The following is a 19,477-nucleotide window of genomic DNA, read 5'->3' on the forward strand; positions in this document are numbered from 1 at the left end:
TTTTCCATTTTTATGATTTTACCTCCACATTAGAGAATAGACCATGGCCACTCACTTCAACATCAACCTACCTGCAATATGGCTCGGTGTTTGTCCCTCAGTTTCCAGGTTAATTTTCTAAATAATTTGTACTAGAGTAAGCCTAAGGGAGAATTTTCGCAATGAATTTTGCTTCCCAAGTAATATATTTACATTTTAAATCCAATTTGGGCCTCTAAAAAGCATGAAAAATAGACTTTCTCTCACATATATGCACACACAAAATTTTGTGGTGCAGTGCATCATAACCAAAATGGCCAGCCCTACCTTATTATGGCAGCCCTGGCAATGCACTCTTTTTCTTTGCTCATGGAAGTAATGCTTAGGAAAATCTCATAACCTCAGGATTAAGGTCCTTTAAGAAGTGAGCTCCAAACCTATGTCCAGAAGAGGCCAGCATTTTCTTGTAACCACACAGAAAAGACTTGGGTTGCAGTTTTTACTACAGTGCACTTTACTGAATAAAACTAGCCCAGCAATACACATTAAATGCAGATTTCAGATCTTTTAAAAAGTGGTAACCAAGAAACACAGCTTAAGAAACAAACTTCCTATAAAAAAAAACTTGGGAAGAAGGGAAATAGTCACACGTGGTAAATACACATTTATAGTCAGTGCAGTAAATCATGAAACAGATAAGTAAATTATCCAGAAACATACAAAACTGTTCTCTAAGTTGTTCTTCTAATGTGCCAGCTCTCCATTGACTCATTACTAAATTATTTGCCAGTTAATGAATTTTCTGTTCTTCAAGTGCTTTTATAGTTGGACGGAGCTGGCACAGACAAAATGCTTTCTGAAAGGAGAAAGGTTGTGCCCACACAACCCTAAATCAACTGGTTGTAAACTAGAAAAATTCTGTTGAACTACAAGAACGTTCTCTTTTTGTGTAAACTAGAGGAAATCAACCATTTATTTTACAACATTCTCTTTACTATTCTGAAATAAAATTCATAGATAACACATCAACATATCATTTAAATAAATAAATATGCCTAAAGGGGGAAAGTAACATCATAACATATTGTGCATTTCAATATCTGCATGTTTAGGCAGTAAACTGAAATTCGTATTAAAGGAGTCAGTATATTTTATCTGTGCATAGCAGCACAAAAGATACAGATACTCTCAACCCTTGGAACAACCAAAATTGTACTCACACAGTTCCCACACAGCCCCTAGAGGGATGTGTCTTTATTGAGAACCATTGTTTCTACAACACTAAATGGTTGGTTTGGGAACCATTGTTTCTACCACACTAAATGGTTGGTTTGATAGTCTCTTTTTTGATAGTATTGGTTTCTGGTTTGATTCATGATTGGATGAGCAACTACTGTCATAGCCATTGAAGAGAACTTAGATCCACAAATCTAAAGTTTTTTCATCTCTGTTTCTAAGTATAATTCTCTAAAATTACAATTCTAATGAACAGAGCTCAGAAACGTGCCCAGTTCCATGGCCTGCCACATGATTGTACCTATAGAGAAAAATAGCAAAAATTTAAGGAAAAAAAAAAACAAAAACAGTCCACTGAGACATCCAGAGGTTTGTCTTTTAGACACAAGTTATAAGGTGTTCTCTATTTCCCTTGAGGTAAGCCTCTAAAACTAAAAGAAAAAAAGAACTCTTTTGTGATATCTCAGTCAGGAGAATGGCTCGCTAGTATGCAAAAATGGACAATATCCTTCTTGTGTTTCCTCACTGGATTCCATTTCTCACTAGGAAGTATTTAAACTTTGCTGTGTTTCACCTGTGAAGTGGGGACTGGAGTTGTATAAATGTTCTCACCATTCTGAAAGGGAATGAGTAAGTTCTCCCAATTAGGTTTTACTACACAATACAACCAAGATAGAGAAGAATAAATTATTCTATTGAGGTTGTTTTTCATAAGTTACCCTGGAATAAAAATAAGTTTGAATTTGTCTTCAGGTGAATCACAGGGATAAAACAAAAATAAATCAAAGCACTTCAATATGTCAACAGTATGCTTCCTTCTTAGCGGAGTCCTATGATAAGATCTCAAACTTGCCAATATATATCCTCTCTATCTCATTATTCTATACACATGATCCAGGTATTCAGGCTACAAATACTTTGTTCTTTCTATTCAGTCACTAATTTACAAGAAGATACTCTCCACTCCCTTGGATAAATTGCCTCCTAAAAAGAACAGATAATTTCTATGGCCCTCATGCAGGCAATTACTAAAAATAACATAACACAGGTTCTATACCATCAGTGTTGGAAGAGCACAACAGGTACAAATGTATACAATGTCAGGACCCAAGCTTTGTGTGAAGTCAATCACTCAGCATGTGTATTAGAAAAATTTTCCGCTCTGTTTTTTAGACCACACCATCCTCAGCAGAGGAGCTTTACTCAGGTGGGCTCTCCTTGTGGTCACAAAATGCTGCCACATAACTCCGGTTTCATGCACAGATGAAGCAAGATCTAACAGAAGAGACACTGTCTCTTCCTGAACTTAAATGTGAAATAGAAACTTGTAGAAAGGTTCCCTCTGAGAAGTTCCCCTAGACCTCCCATTTTGAGGGAGCCAGAAGTTAAGTAATTTATTAGCAAAGGGAATTCTGATTGGCTCAAACATATCAGGATCCACTCATCAACTGGAGAGAAGGTTCTCTTTCCTGAAGGAAAACTTGAGGGGGGGGGGCGCGGGGTGAGGCAGGGGAAATTCTATTGAAAAGGAATAAGAGGTTTCTTTCCCCTCCCCTCTTTTTTTGTATGGGAAGGAAGTCAGGAAATACTGTTACATAAGAGTTCTAGCAACTATCAAATAATTTCTAATTTCTAAGTTTCCTTGTTTGAAAGATTTCTCAAGCAATTCCACATGCCACACCCTCCAAACAGTGGCATTCAGAGTGCAGAGCTCATCTACACTGCATTCTATCACAACTTCATTGCTTGTACAGAATTTTCTCTTTAATTTGTTCTTCGCTGAGACTTCCAAACCAGGTCAGTCAGGATGTTTCTAAGAGCTCACTCAGTTGCACATTATTATTATTTACTAATAATTTAAATAAATTTGAAAGTTGCCTTTTACTGAGTGTTTACTGAGTGTCAAGCATTGTGCTAAATGCTCCCCATGTGTGGACTTATTTAACCATCACAGTAATCAGAGGAAAGTGCTGTTTTATTATTCTTCTTTGATAAGGAAACTGTCAGAGAGGTTAAGGAACTTGATCAAGTTCACACAGTTAAAAGTGACAGAGCAGGTCCTTAACACCTGTGCTTATCTGATTCTACAATCTATGTTTGATATTTTCTTTCAGATTAAAAGTTACAGTGAATAAGTGGATATGACTGATTGACTTCCATAGTCATAATTACTCATAGCTATTGCCTTCCTAATAGCTCAGGGAGTATAAACATTATATACCCTGTCCTCAGAGTTTGTGAGAACTGGGAATGGGCTGGAGTCATAACCAGAATGGCTAAAGATCACCAGATGAGTGAATCAGAAGAATAGCTGAGAACTGAAATAAGAGTCTTTTGACTTTGAGGACAGTGTTCTCTCTATAGATCATCAAGTTTCTTATTCAAGAAAGACACCATTCTTCCACAAAGTTTGGGTTCTTAGCATCATGGTCCAAGTGACCACTATGGTGCTTAAGAAAGAAGAAAACCAAGTTGGGGAGGTGAACCATTCACACCCACTGCTTGAAATGTGGTCTCTAGACCAGTAACAAAAGTCTGAATTTCAAAGTCTTGGGGAAAGACTATCCTTGCTAGTAGGTAAAGGGCAACTTCTTTGTGGAAAAGAGGTGCCCACAAATTACTGCTTTCTCTTCCCAAGTATGTGTTAGACCCCTTCAAAGGTTAATCAAATTCAACATGGGATAAAACCATTGTGTTTGTCTAAAATTTGTGATTTTCAAATAGAGATTGGCAAGATGAACCACAAGGTCTGTTACCAAACATTGCTCAGATGCACTTACTTCTAGTCACTGGTTCAGATTCAAAGCAGTTTGCCTCTGGGAGGATAGCAAACACTTCAGGAACTGTTATGAGTATAAGGGTGCAGGCTTAGTGACATGATGCTGCTTTGGAGTTCTCTGTGAGATATTTGATTGTTAGATTATTTGTGTTGTTATAGAGGGTTCTGTGACTCTTTGGCCCAAGTTGTAATTCCTAATGTATATTCCAAAGCATCCTAAGCTTTTCCTTTGTGGTACTTTAAACTCTTAAAATTATATACTTAATTAGTTAGAAGTGTTTATTAAATATCTGCTTTTCTCTCTGTATAAAGATCCTGGAAGTTAAGGATTATATGTCAGTCTTATTCTCTGCTGTATCCTCAGAGCATAGAAAAAGTATGTGGCACACAGTGGGTACTTTGTAAATACCTGTTGACTATAGATGAATGCCTAATATGTGCAAGCTGCTATATGAGCTTTATGTGATGTCCTAAGAAACACATATGAGCATAAATCCACATTCAGGAAAAGACTATGCAGTAATATTTTGCATTGATTGAATTAAACAGACATTTAATGAGCATCTGCTTTTTGCAAATGAATAAAAGTATTGCTCCTCAAGGAGCTCACAGTGTACTGAGGAGTAGGAGTATAAATCATCTTGCAGCATCAATTTTTCACTTTTTCCATTAATAATGGAATTTTCATTCACCCACCAAAGTGTTAACAGGACATGATGTCACCTTTGCTAGAGACTACATTTTCTCACCTCCCTTTAATCAGATATGGGCATATGACAAAATCTGGCCAATGGGATGTCAGCAGCAATGATGCATGCAACTCTGAGAGATAACAATAACTAAAGCTACTTTCTTGGATCCAAAGATAGAAGTTCCATGTTTAGGAAGGTACAGTCACTTGGGACTGTTCATTCTTTGTTCTGTGCCAGAACAATAAAACTTGCATCTTGTTTTAGCCACCATATTTTAAGGAGTATCTCTGTTACCTCAACTTATGTCCAAATAATAGAGACAAAAAAAATACAATATATTATGCTAAGTGCAGCTACAACAGAAGTATAGCAGTAGAGACTGATCTTACGAAAATATTATTAGTGTCTAAAAATAAATGTTTTGCATAATCTGCATTAGCTCTAAATGATCCAGAAAACACAGCAATAATCAATGTTTCTCATGACCTTTACATTATCCTTCAATTCCTCCAGAATACTGAGGAAGTCTCAACTACTTCCTGAACAAAGTGTCAGATGTCAATGTCTGTATAGGTAAAACCCCTGAAATCATTCTCTCATTCTTCCTTCATGTTTTCCCTGCATGCCTGCCTTAATTTCATCCACTGAGGGTTGTGTGCACTTGAGCTCATGTAAGTCAGGAGGGCATATGAAGTTCCTCCATGGAAGTGGCCTAGAGAATTTAGTGCTTAACTCTGTGTCTGATGGAGCATGGAATGCTTTACAGAGGAGTTCCACAAGGTTACACATGGAATGAAAAAGTGAATCTGTTCTTATCTCTATAACAAGACATGACATTCAAGATGTTTAACTTACTGTATTTGCTGAGTCTCCTTCCTGTTTAATACTATCTTGGGTGATTTTATGTCCCATCACTTAAGTGCTCCTCTCCAGAAGTTGTGATACATCTTAGCAACCGAGGCCATGGATGTACCTGCACTGACTGTGTGCATGTGTTTATGACATGTAATATGCTGTGATACTAGCTTTGTCAAGAGCATTGGACACCCAGACTTCCAGTCAAGAGGGAGGTATAGGTAAACATGACTCACTTCCTCACACAACCACAGCAAAAATTTCAACTGAACTACAAAACAACTATCACCCAGAATCATCAGAAAATCAAGCCGTATGGAAATCTGACAGCAAGAAATTAAAGAAGTCACATTCATCCAGCTGGGTAGGAGGAGCAGAGAAAGGAGACATGGAATAGGCAGTACCGGACCCATGTGGTAGATAAATATTAGGACTGATACCTCGGGAGCGAGGGATCCCAGCCCTACACCAGACCATCCAGCCCAGGATTTCTGTGCCAGGAAGATAAGTCCCCATAACTTCTGGCTGTGAAAACCAGTGAGGGTTGGGGCATTAGAAGAAACTGCAAGATTCTCAAGTGTCTCCTCTTAAAGAGCCCTCAACAGAGTTAGGACTTACACACACTAATTCCCTCTGGGATCTAGCACTGCAGTAACAGCTGGAGGGGCACCAGTGGCATATGGGGAGAAACTGAAGTGTTTGGCATCAGAGCAAGTGCCAGGGGACAGCTTCTTCCTGGGAAAAACTCCAGAGGCCAGGCAGCAGCATTGACCCCTCTCCAAGCCATCCCCCACACAGAGCCACAGAGTGGCAACACCATATCAGAGACTCTATCAACCTGGTTAACATGTGTTTCCCCATTCCAGTGATTACCTAAAGCTCTGACCAACCTAACTTACCAGTGCTCTTTTCTGCAATAGGCCACGCTACTAAGACTGATTCAAAGCAGCTCACCTAATATGTAGAAACAGGAAAGGTGACGAAATGAGGAGACAAAGAACTATGGCCCAAATGAAAGAACAGAATAAAACTCCAGAAAGAGAACTAAGCAAAATGGAAATAAGCAGTCTATCAGACGTGTAGTTCAAAACACTGGTTATTAGGATGCTCAAGGAACTCAATGGATATGTCAACAGCATAAAAAAGATCTAGGTAGAAATGAAGGTTACACAAAGTGAAATAAAGAAGAACTTACAGAGAATCAACACTGGGGTAGATGAAGCCAAGAATCAAATGAATTATGCAGACTATAAGAAAACATTCAATCAAAACAGCAAGAAGAAAAAAGAATAAAAAAAATTTAAAAAAATAAAGATAGGCTTAGGAGCCTATGGGACAACTTCAAACATACAAACATTTGAATCATAAGGATCCAGAAGGAGAAGAGAGAGAGCAAGAAATTGAAAATTTATTTGAAAAAATAATGAAAGAAAACTTCCTTAATTTGGTGAAGGACATTGACATACAAGTCCAGGAAGCACAGAGAATCCCAGATAAAATGAACACAGAGGACCAAACCAAGACACATCATAATTAAAATGCCAAAGGTTAAAGATAAAGAGAATCTTAAAAGCAGTAAGAAAATAGCAGTTAGTTACCTGCAAAGAAGTTCCCATAAGACTGTCAGCTGACTTCTCAAAAGATACTTTGCCAGCTAGAAGGGACTGGCAAGAAACATACAAAGTGATGAAAAGCTAGGACCTACAACCTAGATTACACTATCCAGGAAAGCTATCATTAAGAATTGAAAACCAGATTTTTAAAAAGTCAGGAGAGAAGATGGCGGAGGAGTGAATGGTAGTCACCCTGACCTCCTCCCAAGACCAAACTGGAATTGCAACTAAATAGTGGAGTAATCACCTGGAAAACAATGGAACGATAGTGGGAGAGGAGCCCTTGGTGCCGTGGACAGTGGATTCGACTCTCACACAACCCAATGGGTAAGAAGTGCGGTGGAGGCTCCAGAGGGTGGGCTGGGTGCCCATGGGCACTGGCACCAGAGGGACATTGAAACTGCCAGTTAGCTTCCCCTGAGAAGAACGGGGTCTGAATCATAAACAGGGACCCCTAAACTACAGCAGCTGAAACCAAGAAAATACAGACAAAACGCAAGCCCGAAAAGCTTAGGGGCGCTCTCTGCCAGAGACAGGTGGCTGGAGATGCAAAGAGACATTTAAAGGGCCAACGCAAAAGTTGCAGTGGCAGCCACCCTCCCTGATCTCTGGGTAGAGGCGGCAGTGGGGTGGGCTGGTGCCTGGGAAAAGACTGGTGAGGAAAACTTTGTGAAGAGAACTGACACGGCAGCCGGTAGAGCCCGGGTGATGGCACGCCTACCACTCTGCAGCTACCATCTTGCTCAGGCATAAGAGAATCAATTAACCTGCCTTTTGTGCGCTCTGCACACAGCTTGTACACGTGTGAGCTGGGGGACGGGGGGCGGCTAAGTGCAGACAGGCTGGAGAGCCTTGAGGAGAGACTGGAGACGGAGGCGTTGGGGAAAGAACAGGAAGAGGAACCGGGGAGTCCCGACTTGCTCCCTGTTCTGTAGTCTCCATTGTGGGCTGGAAAGGAGCGACCCCAAAGAGGCAGAAGCGGGGCCTGCATGAACCAGACTGCCTGCAACTGAAACACAGTCAGCACAGGTGGTGGATCCTTGGACAAAGGGGTCACAGAACTGCCCAGAGACCCCTGAGGAGAGACTAGAAACGGAGGCGTTGGGGAAAGAACGGGAGGAGGAACTGGGGAGTCCTGACTCCTTCTCCTTGCCGTAGTCGCCATTGTGCGGGAAAAGGTCACACCCTCAAAGAGACAAAAGCCGAAAAGCACACATAGACGCCCCCAAACACCCAGTGCAGGCGCGTACACTTGCGCTGAGTGACCAGCGAGGGTTGGCGAGCGTGTGTGGGATCCGCACGGGCTGGTGAACGCTTGCACTGGCTGGCAAGGCCTCCCACAGATTGGCACCCATACGGCCTGCGAGGGAATGCACAGAGCGGCAAGGGCAGGCGTAAATTAACCCACCAGCCCTCGGTTGCGGAGCAGCCCACAAAATTAGTAGAGCTGCCCAGAGTCCCTGGAGGAGACACCAGAGACAGGATTAACTGGCGAGTCCTGGAGCTGACTTCCTCCCATTTCCGTAGTCCCCATTTGGCGAGGGCAAGCAATGCACCCAAAGAGCCAAAAGCGGGGAAAATATACAATAGAAGACCCTAAACTGACCAGTGCCGCGAAGCTCACTGGCCAGGGGGGCCAGATGAGTACCCAAGGTCACGAATAAGCCCCCTGGTCTGGGGCAAGCACATGCGAGCCCAGGTGGACAGGGGATCCTGCCGCGCTGGGAACGTGCTCAAGGAGCCTGTGTGAGAGCGCAGAGAAATCCCAAAAAATAGCCCACCCCTGACCAAAAGGGTCACAGAGCTGCTCCAAGCAGGAGTCAGACACAGACATTAGACTCCTGGAAGGCTCAAACAAACAACCCAAGGTCATATAGGGTCAACAACTGACATCATTAGAGGCAGGCCCAGAAAGAAAAGGACAAAAATACTTAACAGCCTCTCACAAAAATGGGAGGAAAAAGAAGTTCCCCCCAAAAAAGTGGAAAAGGGGACTCCCCACAGAGAGAGCTCAATGAAATAGAGGCAAGGGATCTATCAGATACTGAATTCAAAACAATGGTTCTAAGGAAGCTCAATGAGATCAGCCAGCTCAAAGAAAACTATGAGAAACTGCAGAGAAACTGTCAGGATCTTACAGCAAACTATATCAGCCTGGAAAAGGACATAGAAACTATCAAGAAGACACAAGAGGATATGAAGAATACCATTTCTGAATTGAAGAACACAGTAGAAGGAATCCAAAGCAGGCTGGATGAAGCCGAGGATCGAATCAGTGAGTTAGAGGATAAGGTAGAAAGAAGCTCCCAGAAAGAACAAGAAATGGAAAAATAACTCAAAAAGAATGAAGAGGCATTCAGGGAAATGCAGGACAACCTGAAACGCAATACTATCCACATAATAGGGATACCAGAAGGAGAAGAAGAGGAGAAAGGGATAGAGAACCTCCTTGAAAAAGTAAGGATGGAAAATTTCCCTAATTTGAGGAGAGAAAGGCTCTCATGGATCCAGGAGACACAGAGGACCCCACTCAAGAGAGACTCAAAGAGGTCCACTCCAAGACACATCATCATTAAAATGGCAAATGTCAAAGACAAAGAGAGAATCCTCAAGGCAGCAAGGGAGAAGGAGAAAGTAACATACAAGGGGGGCCCCGATACACCTAGGAGCTGACTTCTCAACAGAAACACTACAAGCCAGAAGGGAATGGCAACAAATATTCCAAGCCATGAAAAGCAAGGGCCTACAGCCAAGGCTGCTCTACCCAGCTAGGCTCTCCATTAAAATAGAAGGGGAAATACGGAGTTTCCCAGTCAAGAGAAGACTAAAAGAATACATCTCTATCAAACCAGCACTCCAAGATATGCTAAGGGGACTGGTTTAAGCAGATGAAGGAAAAGAATGAGACAGAGAGGAACACAGGTACAAAGAGAAAAGATGAGTAAGTTTCTATCAGTAATATCTCTCAATGTGAATGGACTAAATGCCCAAATCAAAAGACACAGGGTAGCTGAATGGATAAGAAAACATGACCCATACATATGTTGCCTAAAAGAGACCCACCTCAGAGCAAGAGACCTACATAGATTGAAAGTAAAGGGAAAGTAAAGGGAAAGTAAAAGAATATTCCAAAAAAATGGGCAAGAGAAAAAGGACCGGGCTCCCATACTTGTATCAGACAAAGTAGATTTCAAAACAAAGGCCATAAAGAGAGACCCAGAGGGGCACTTTATAATTCTCAAAGGAAGAATCTATCAAGAAGACATAAACATTGTAAATGTATACTCTCCCAATATAGGAGCCCCGGAGCTTATAAGGAAATTGTTGGATGACTTCAAAAAAGATATAGACAGCAACACACTGATAGTAGGGGATTTCAACACCCCACTGTCAAAAATGCACAGATCTTCCAACAAAACATCAATAAGGATATTGTGGCGCTGAATGACACACTGAATCAAAGAGACTTAACTGACATATATAGAACCTTACATCCCAAAGAAAAATACACATTCTTTTCAAATGCTCACGGCAGTTTTTCAAAGATAGACCACATGATAGGACACAAAGCAAACCTCAGCAAATTCAGGAAAATTGAAATAATACCAAACTTTTTCTCGGACCACAAGGGCTTAAAACTAGAAATCAACCTCAAAGAGAACCTTCAAAAACTTGCAAACTCATGGAGACTGAATAGTACGCTATTAAACAATGAATTGGTCAAGAATGAGATAAGAAAAGACATCAAAAAATTTCTGGAAACAAATGAAAATGAACAGACAACAGTCCAAAACCTATGAGACACAGCAAAGGTGGTCTTGAGAGGGAAGTTCATATCAATACAGGCTTACCTGAAAAAGATAGAAACATTTCAAATAAAAGACCTAACACTACACCTTGAAGAACTGGAGAAACAACAACAAATAAATCCCAGAGCAAGTACAAGGAAGGAAATAGTCAAGTTAGAGCAGAACTGAATGACATAGAGACAAAACAAACAATTCAGAGGATCAACCAATCTAGAAGCTGGTTCTTTGAAAAGATAAATAAAATTGACAAATCTTTAAGTGGACTCATCAAGGAAAAAAGGGAGAGAACCCAAATTAATAATATCAGAAACAAAAGAGGAGAAATAACAACTGACCACAGAAATACAAAGGATTGTCAGAAACTACTATGAACAATTATATGCCAGGAAATTTGAAAATCGTGATGAAATGGATAAATTTTTAGAAAAGTATAATCGTCCAACACTGAAGGAGGAAGAAACAGAAAGCTTGAACAGACCAATAACAGCTGGGGAAATTGAAGCCGTAATCAAGAAACTCCCAGCACACAAAAGCCTTGGGCCGGACAGTTTCACAGGAGAATTTTACAAAACATTTAAGGAAGAGATAACCCCTGTCCTTCTCAGACTATTTCAAAAAATCAAAAAGGAGGGAAACCTCCCAGACTCTTTCTATGAGGCCAGCATCACCCTGACCCCAAACCCAGATAAGGACTCTACAAAGAAAGAAAACTATAGGCCAATTTCACTGATGAACATAGATGCTAAAATCTTCAACAAAATATTGGCAAACCGTATCCAGCAATACATTCAAAAGATTATCCACCACGATCAAGTGGGATTCATCCCAGGCATGCAGGGATGGTTCAATGTACACAAATCAGTATATGTGATACATCACATAAATAAAAGAAAAGACAAAAACCACATGGTCGTCTCAATAGATGCAGAAAAAGCATTTGATAAGGTACAGCACCCATTTATGATCAAAACACACAGCAAAATGGGAATAAATAGGGCATTCCTCAACATAATAAAGGCCATATATGAAAAACCTACAGCCAATATCATACTCAACAGGCAAAAACTGAAAGCTTTCCCGCTAAGATCGGGAACACGACAAGGATGTCCGCTCTCACCGCTTCTTTTCAACATCGTATTGGAAGTCCTAGACACAGCGGTAAGACAAGAGAAAGAGATAGAAGACATCCAAATAGGAAAGGAGGAAGTAATGCTATCATTGTTTGCAGATGACATGATAGTGTACGTAGAGAACCGTGTAGACTCTACCAAAAAACTCCTCAACCTAATAAGTGAATTTGGCAAAACAACAGGATACAAAGTCAACATTCAGAAATCGAAGGCATTTTGTACACCAGCAATGCAATAGAAGAAGATATCAGAAAAAAAATACCATTCGATATAGCAAGAAGAAAAATAAAGTACCTACGCATAAATTTAACCAAAGACGCAAAAGACCTGTATGCAGAAAACTATACAACATTGAAAAAAGAAATTAAGGAAGACACAAATAAATGGAAGCATGTACCGTGCTCATGGATTGGAAGAATTAATATCATTAAAATGTCCATATTACCCAAAGCAATTTATAGATTCAACGCAATCCCTATTAAGATACCAATGACGTATTTCACAGAAATAGAACAGACATTTCAAAAATTTACATAGAACCATAAATGACCCCGAATAGCAGCAGCAATTTTGAGAAAGAAACACAAAGTAGGAGGGATCACAATACCGGACATCAAACTCGACTACAAAGCCACCATACTCAAAACAATCTGGTACTGGTACAAGAACAGACCCATAGAGCAGTGGAACAGAATAGAAAGCCCAGAAATAAGCCCAGGTCTCTATGGGCATCTAATATTTGACAAAAGGGGCAGAAGCATAAAATGGAGCAATAATAGCCTCTTCAACACATGGTGTTGGGAGAGCTGGAGGGCTACATGCAAAAAATTGAAATTGGATCATCAGCTGACACCATACCCAAAAATAAACTCAAGATGGATAAAAGACTTCAATATAAGTCGCAACACCATCAAAGTCCTAGAGGAGAACATTGGCAGGAAACTCTCAGATATCCCATGCAGCAATTTTTTCACTGATATGTCTCATAAAGCAAGGGACATAAAGGAAAGAATAAACAAGTGGGACCTCATCAAAATAAGAAGCTTCTGCACGGCAAAAGAAAACATCAGCAAAATGAAAAGGGAGCCAACCATATGGGAAAATATATTTGCTAATGATACATCAGATAGAGGTTTGATCTCCAAGATATCTAAAGAACTCACTCGACTCCACTCCAAGAAGACAAACGATCCAATCAAAAAATGGGCATAGGACCTGGGCAGACGCTTTTCCAAGGAGGAGATACAGAGGGCCCAGAGGCATTTGAAAGGATGCTCAGCATCACTAGCCATCAGAGAAATGCAGATTAAAACCACCATGAGGTACCACCTCACACCGGTGAGAATGGCCATCATAAACAGATCCGCAAAGAAGAGGTGCTGACGAGGCTGTGGAGAAAAGGGAACCCTAGTCCACTGTTGGTGGGAATGCAGACTGGTGCAGCCACTGTGGAAAGCAGTCTGGAATTTCCTCAAAAAGCTGAAAATGGAACTGCCTTTTGATCCAGTGATTCCCCTGCTGGAACTATACCCTAGGAATTCCAAAATGCCAATACAAAAGAACCTATGCACCCCAATGTTCATAGCAGCACAATTTACAATAGCCACGTGTTGGAAGCAACCTAAATGCCCATCAGTAGCTGATTGGATCAAAAAATATGGTACATATACACAATGGAATCCTACGCAGCAGAAAGAAAAAAAGAACTACTAAACTTCACGACAGCATGGATGGAACTGGAGAGCATTATGCTAAGCGAAATAAGCCACGAGGGGAAAGACAAATACCATATGATCTCATCTATAAGCCAAACCTAACCAAGAATACAATGATACAAGGAAAATAAGACCAGCAACACTGAAAGGAAAAGGAATCCACAGAGACAAGAGGGAAGGAGGGAGGGCGGGCAGGGAAAAGGAAGGGAAGGGGAAAGTCAAGGAACATATAGCAAGGACTCATGGACAAAACCAAAGGGGAAGAGCTGAGGGAGGTAAGGAGGGAGGGGGCAAGGAAAAGTGGTGGGTGGGGAGGCAGAGACAAATGTATTTGAAAAAATAAATTAAAATAAAATTTTAAAAAATGACTTAAAAAAAAGAATTGAAAAGAAGGTAAAGGGCTTCTCAGAAAAGGTAAAATGAAAGTTCATTGGCACCAAGCCATTATTATATGAAATGTTAAGGGACTTATTTAAGAAAAACAAGATCAAAATGATGAGCATTAAAATGGCAATAAATTCACAATTGTCAACAATTGAATCTAAAAAACAAACTAAGCAAACAAGCAGAACAGAAACAGAATCACAGATATGGAGATCATTTGGAGGGTTATCAGTTGGGAGGGAATATGAGGAGAATAGTGAAAAGGTGAAGAGATTAAGAACTGCAATTTGTTAGGTACAGAATAGACAGGGAGATGTTAAGAACAGTATAGGAAACGAAGCAACCAAAGAACTTACATGCATGACCCATGTACATGAATTAAGGAGGGGGAATTGCCAAAGGGAATGGAGAGGTACCAGTTTGGAGAGAGCACAGGGGGGAAATTGAGACAACTGTAATAGCACAATCAATAGGACACACACACACACACACACACACACACACACACACACAAAGGCTTTGAAGCCAAAGTCTAAGACAATATAAAAAAGAATATTTTTATTATTTTTTTTCACACATTGCTTGCAGCAATATTTTATCTGATATATCTCCTCAGGCAAGGGAAACAAGGAAAAAAATAAGCAAATGGGACTACATCAAACTAAAAATTTTTGCACAGGAAACCATCAACAAAATAAAAAGACTACTCCTGGAAGAGTCAAATTATATAGAGGTTGAAAATATTTTTAAACATATCTTACAATATTGTATTGAATATATATAATATGCACCAAAACTCAACCTTGGACTATGACCGACTTTGTGTGGTGGACACACATGCAATATGAAGATCATATGTCATAGAAATGTAAATTTGAAACATAATATTATTAACCAATGTCATCCCAATAAATGTAATACAAAAGAAAAAAATCACCTTAAAATAAATAAAAATCCACTTAGAAATTTGGCAGAAACATGCACAAACCTCTACCAAAGAAGATATATAGATGGCAAATAAATACATAAGATGTTAAACATCACTAGCCATCAAGGTAATGCAAATTAAAACCTCAGTGAGTTATCACTACAAATCTATTGGAATAGCTAAAAAGTATTTTTTATTGTTGTTCAGTTATAGTTGTCCCACCTTTTCCCCATTGCTCACCCTACCCCACTCCCTCCCACAGTCAATCCCTCCCATCGTCCATTCTTGTCAGTCCTCTGTTTATGTCCCTTTGCTTGCTCCTTCCCCTCCTTTGCCCTATTATTTCCTTCCTCCTCCCCTCTGGTCACAGTAGGTTTGTTCTCTATTTCCAAGTCTCTGGTTCTATTTTTTTAAATGATTTTATTTATTTTTAGAGAGACAAGAAAGGAGGGAGAAAGAGAGGGAGCAAAACACAGATGTGTGAGAGAAACATCGATTGGTTGCCTCTCACACACCCCAAACTGGAGACCTGGCCCACAACCAGGCATTTGCCCTGACCAGGAATCGAACCAGGTGACCTCCTGGTTTACAGGATGATACCCCACCCACTGAGCCACACCAGTCAGGGCCTAAAAAAATACTTTTAAACAGCACTAACAACAAACACTAGCAAGGATGCACAGAAAATGAATCCTACTTTCATTGCTGTTCTTAATGTAAGGTGGTACACCCAGTCCGCAAAACAATTTGGCAGTCACTTATAAAACCAAATATGTAACCCAACAGTTATACTCTTGTGTATTTATTCCAGGGAAATGCAACTTATGTTCACACACAAAAATTTATACTTGAATATTTATAAAAGTTTTCTTTGTAATAGACAATTACACTGGACTGGAAACAGCCCAATGTATCAGTAAGTGAGTCTATAAATACATTGTAGAAATTCGAAGAAATGAACTACTTGATACACACAGAAACATAGAGGAACCTCACAATAATTATGCTGAGTGAAAGAAACAAGAGAGAAGACAGTGTATATTATATGATTACATATATGTAAAATTCTAGAAAATCTAAATTAATCTATAATTATAGAAAGCAAATTAGTGGTTTCTGAGGGATGGTAGGAGTCAGGAGGTGGCAGGAAGTGGTTGAGAAAGAGATTTCAAAGATGCTTGAGGAAAATTTGGGGGTCATGTACGTGTTTATTATCTTGATCATGGCCATAGTTTCACAAGTGTATACATAGGTCAAAACTTATCAAATCATACACTTAAATATGTGCAGTATTTTTGGAACACAGCCGCATTTTTTCATTTATGTACTGATGCATTTTCTATGGTTCACACTACATCAGCAGAGATGAGTTGCAACAGAGAGTGTACAGGCATGATGTTCTCATCACTTTGCACTGCTGCTTGGCACACTACCAATTGCAGTAATGTAGTTATAATTTAAAACTGTTTCAAGTGCCACCCAACAAATATACCATCACTTGTTTTTGTTTTTGTTAGCAGTATATACTTATCATGTCAAAAATAAAAGAACAGAAAAACGGACTTCAAGTGTCATGCTTTAAGTATGGATTCTTGTGTTACTGAAATAGATGACACACACTCTACGGCCTCATGCCTGCAGAGCAGTGTCCCCGGTGTGCCGCTGCTGCAGGACTTCATAGACTTCTCACTGGCTCACGGCCATCAACGCCGAGTTTAAGAACACCCGCACTAACGAGAAGGTGGAGCTGCAGGAGCTCAAGGACCGCTTTGCCAACTACATTGACAAGGTACACTTCCTGGAGCAGCAGAACCAGATCCTGCTGGCCGAGCTCGAGCAGCTCAAGGGCCAGGGCAAGTCGCATCTGGGGAACCTGTACGAGGAGTAGATGTGGGAGCTGCGCGGGCAGGAGGACCAACTCACCAACGACAAGGCCTGAGCCAGGGTGGAGAGCGACAAACCAGCGGAGGACCTAATGCAGCTCCGGGAGAAGCTTCAGGAGATGCTTCAGAAAGAGGAAGCCGAGGGTACCCTGCAGTCCTTCAGACAGGATGTTGACAATGCTTCTTTGGCATGTCTTGACCTTGAATGTAAAGTGGAATCCTTGCAAGAAGAGATTGCCTTTCTGAAGAAACTCCACTATGAGGAAATCCAGGAGCTGCAGGCTCAGATTCAGGAGCAGTATGTCCAACTCGATGTGGATGTTTCCAAGCCTGACATCAGGGCTGCACTGTGCAAAGTACATCAGCGGTATGAAAGTGTGACTGCCATGAACCTTCAGGAGGCTGAAGAATGGTACAGGTCTAAGTTTGCTGACCTCTCTGAGGCTGCTAACCAAAACAATGATGTCCTGCGCCAGGCGAAGCAGGAGTCAAATGAGTACTGGAGACAGGTGCAGTCCCTCACCTGTGAAGTGGATGCACTTAAAAGAACGCCAGATCCGTGAAATGGAAGAGAACTTTGCTGTTGAAGTTGCTAACTACCCAGACACTACTGGCCGCCTGCAGAATGAGATTCAGAACATGAAGGAAGAAATGGCTTGTCACCTTCGTGAATACCAAGACCTGCGGAATGTTAAAATGGCTCTTGACATTAAGATTGCCACCTACAGGAAGCTGCTGGAAGGCGAGGAGGGCAGGATTTCTCTGCCTCTTCCCAACTTTTCTTCCCTGAACTTGAGGGAAACCAACCTGGATTCACTCCCTCTGGTTGACACCCACTCAAAAAGGACACTTCTGATTAAGACAGTTGAAACTAGAGATGGACAGGTCATCAATGAAGCTTCTCAGCATCATGAGGATATGTGTAAACTTCAGTCACCTTCAAAGTACTCTCCATTTGATGCAATACACCTATCAAGATGTTTCTTCCACTGCTCAAAACAGTTTTGAACTTGTTCATTTTGAAGCCTTTTAGTGCTCCTGACAATTTTTGTTTCACCTCTTCCACACTGGCAAAACGTTTCTCTTTGAGGACTTTTTTCATCCTGACTCTGGCAAAAGGGGTGGAGCAGAGTGGAGTAGAGACACTTGAGGAGAGACTGGGGATGGTAACTTTGGGGAGAGAACTGAGAAGACAGCTGCCAGGATCCTGGTTTGGAGTCATCCCCCAAACTGCAGGAGCCATCTTGTTCCTAAAAAATGTATTTTTAAAAGAGCATTGGACAGAAAATATTTCACATCATCTACAATAAGCCTTGTACAAGGAAATAAACATCACCTAAATGGTAGATGTTTTAACTTTTTACTTTAGCACATACACTTGTCTTATAATGAGGGTTTACTGCCAGTGAATTCACGCATTGGTCCAATTCTTCATTTCATCTCAAAACAGAATCCTAGAGTCTATATCCTGTTTCACTTTTCTCCTGAGAGCTCATGAGATTGTGGTCAGAATAATAGGAACTAGCTACATCACAACCCAATTACCTCCCTATGGCAGATTGTCTGCAAAAATAGCCTCCTACAATTACATCCACCCCTGACACACATTCCATTCCTCCTACCAAGGGTGGAGTCTAGTCTCCCTACCTTGAACCTGCTCTGGCCTCATAGCTTTCTTTCACCAGTAAAATGCAGCTGGAATTATGCTATGTGACTTCTGGGTCTACACCTTTAAAAGACTTGGAAGGCTCTGCTTTGGCCCTCTTGGAACCCAGCCACCATGTAAAAAAGCTGGGACCATATTGTTGAAAGATGAGAGATCATGGAGAGACAGAAAGAGAGGTCATTCAGTCCCCTGTTGTTCTAGCCTCCCTAGCTGAGGTTCAGTCATGTGAATAAGGTCATCTTGGTTCCTCCAGCTCAAGTCAAGCCCCACCAGCCAGCACCACATGGATCAGAGATGAACCACCCATGCCAAGCCCTAGCCAACTAGCAGAATTGTGAGCAACTAAGTGGTTGTGGTTATTTTAAGCCACTAAGTTGTGGGGTGGTTTATTATAAAGCCATAAAAAAAACTAAAACAAGTGAGGAGAGTGAAGCACCAAGTTCACCGCAGCTAATCAAGTCACAAAGCCGGGATATGAACCCAGGCAACCCAGCTTTAAAAGCCACACCTTTAACCACGATTCCATGTTGACTGCTTGGATGTAAACAAAAAGCAAAGCAGATGAAGAGGTAGATCAAAACCACAGTCTAAGAGGCAGGTACCAATAAAGGAAGGGAAAAAACACAAAGCAAAGAAAGATCAGGCCAGTCATCTGAGGTAATGGAGTCAAGAAATGAAACAGCATGGTTTTCAACATCTTTTTTTGTCCTTTAACCTCTGTCTGAAGCAGAACACATTCACCTTGATCTTCATACACATATACTGTCCCTTAGGAATTCCATGGGAGAGGTAGTGCTTAAGAGCTTGA

At 40.9% G+C, this 19,477-nt stretch overlaps 1 pseudogene; it reads left to right on the forward strand.

Moving 5' to 3' along the window:
* The first annotated feature begins 16,704 nt into the window (after positions 1-16,704).
* On the forward strand, positions 16,705-19,007 carry LOC129088143 (vimentin-like; annotated as a pseudogene).
* The last annotated feature ends 470 nt before the right edge of the window (positions 19,008-19,477 follow it).

This window comes from Pteronotus mesoamericanus, unplaced genomic scaffold, assembly GCF_021234165.1.
Source record: "Pteronotus mesoamericanus isolate MK-2021 breed Mesoamerican mustached bat unplaced genomic scaffold, CSHL_Meso_final scaffold_54, whole genome shotgun sequence".
In the NCBI taxonomy this organism is placed as follows: domain Eukaryota; kingdom Metazoa; phylum Chordata; class Mammalia; order Chiroptera; family Mormoopidae; genus Pteronotus; species Pteronotus mesoamericanus.